Here is a 2,223-nt window from a genome sequence, read left to right as displayed (position 1 = left end):
TTTAGGCTTCCGTAACACTGCAAGCTTAAGAAATTTATACATGCAGTTCAGCATATTGAAACTCTAGGTTAAAACTGAGTATCCATCCTGAATGACTGTATCATTCCAGTGCCTAATAAGCAAGGAATGATATAGCAGAAATTAAAATTTAGGGTGACCATGTGTTTGAATTAATAATTTAACTAAATAATAGACTTAGGCACTGGAGAATGTCTCACCACTCAGTACTTTACCAGATTAACACTCACAAATATTTTATGTAGAACTGGTATCTTGTTGTTCTGTGTTGTAGTTTGTATTTGGTGCTTTGGAGTTTTTTTTACCTTTATGCCACTTTCTTGAGGTTGTTTTAGTTGTTGATCAGTGTGGTTTAGACCTTTGGCCAATTTGTACAAATGTCTCTGATGTTTGGGAAGCAGTGTGAAGAAATACGAATGTGCATCAATATTGGTTTTTGTTTCCATTTTACAAAGGGGAGGCTCCTTAATTTCTGAAGTATGAATACAGAATAAATGGGAAAAACCAGGTGACTGGTAACAGTTTGCAACAACCCAAACATAAAGCATCTTACTGTTTTCTGAATTTGCAATGTGGAAACAGAAACAGAGGCTATTTCTGTCTTGGCAAATATGGTCCACATTGACATATCTTTAGCATGGACTAATCAGAGCTCACAGGCACTCACACACATGGCAGCTGGGTAGAAGAGCTGCCATGTGGAGCAAGGGGACTGTGCTATGGATGGCTTACCTGTTTGTGTCAGCAGAAAGAGTCTTTGAGTGGCCCAGCCAGTTTCATGATTTGAGGACAAGAGATCATAGTTTAATGATTTGAGACTCAAGAGATTACAGTTTAACCTTAAACATGTCTATAAACTAAATTTACACAACAGTTGAGAGCTGAACTTTAGTTGTCAGTGTAAAAGAGCCGAAGTACAACAAACCTCACTTTTATCCTCTTCAGGATGATTCAAAGCCCATTTTTGTGGTTGTCATCTGCCAAGGATAGTAAATACCAGCTGTTAGTATCTTTAGTACAATAGTTGCTGGAGTCCAAAACAATAAACCCATTAAATAATTTTTATTAGGGATATTTTATAAGGCAGTCATCTAGATCTTTCTTCACATGGAGAAATGAAGTGTATTCTGACTGGGAAACAACAAAAAGTCCATACTTTCCGAGAGTATTTTGCCCTGCAGACCCTCATCAACACTCAGCTGAAGATGAATTTGTTTGTGTGATTGTATAGCTTGGACAGAAGGTTTCTGATGGCCCTTCCTAATGACTCTCTGGCTCTGAGGTACTCCTGGGGGGTCCAGAAGCACTGGACAGCTCTGGACAGCTCTTGCACAGCTCTGTGTAAGCCTCCATTTAGGAGCTTTTCTGGCAGTGAGTAGAGACCACATGCCCCATCAGAGCACCAACTGTCCACTAGCACATGATGACAACACAAAAAATCTACCAAAAACATGAAAAATCCAGTAATTTCCCAAGCAGCAAACTAACTACCAGACAAAGCACAAATGGTGTTTCCTCAGACCCTGAACTATGGCAGAGTTTGAACATGACTTGGTTTTGGACACAGCTGAGCACTCCCATGTTTCTGCTCTCCCACCACACCCTACCCACCCAGACACTCCCCCAGGAAATGGCACATGCTCCTGTGTGAAGCTCTATTTTCACATGCTTTTAAGATCACGCTTCCTGACAGTGCATCAAAGCCAAATGATCATTCCCACACAACATAATTCCCTCCAATGCTTCCAGGTTATCAGATGGGGACCACAGATCCCAGTAATAAAAACAACTGTGCTACACAAATACCTGGAAGACAACAAACCTATGAAATTTTTTTTCTCTAACAAGATACACAAATCATACAAGAAATCATGATAGATTTATTTATTTTTTAATGCAACAGGTTGACCAGGCTGCATACTGAAAATCTTTAAAACTTCATTCTAAAACTCCTTATTCCTGGGAAATTATACATCATCATCATTCATTGTCTGATTGAGGCCACCAGAGGTCTGCAAACAAATGTATGAAAAAGTACAGATTTTTTGGGAAAAACTGTTAAACATCCCTGTTTACTTAAAATACAGATAAAAATGGTCCACAAGTGCCTGTCTGCTCTAGAGCCAGCTGCTCACCTCCAAGCCAGGAACATGTCATTGCCTAGAGGTTGGGTGGGTTTACCAGCAGGGCTGGAGAACTGCATGC

The 2,223-nt window shown here is 39.9% G+C and overlaps 1 long non-coding RNA gene across 3 annotated transcripts in view; it reads right to left on the bottom strand.

Annotated features, from left to right (window-relative positions):
- Window positions 1-2,223, bottom strand: part of LOC135298900 (uncharacterized) — a 36,904-nt gene that overhangs the window by 8,056 nt on the left and 26,625 nt on the right. For all 3 annotated transcript variants that reach the window (XR_010360962.1, XR_010360960.1, XR_010360961.1), the window contains one exon: window positions 944-995. This is a non-coding gene — a long non-coding RNA (uncharacterized LOC135298900). The remainder of the gene's footprint in view (window positions 1-943; window positions 996-2,223) is intronic.

This window comes from Passer domesticus, chromosome 4 (genome assembly GCF_036417665.1).
Source record: "Passer domesticus isolate bPasDom1 chromosome 4, bPasDom1.hap1, whole genome shotgun sequence".
Taxonomy (NCBI): Eukaryota; Metazoa; Chordata; class Aves; order Passeriformes; family Passeridae; genus Passer; species Passer domesticus.
The sequence above is the reverse complement of the archived record's forward strand: the minus strand, read 5'-3'. Positions and strand labels throughout refer to the sequence as shown.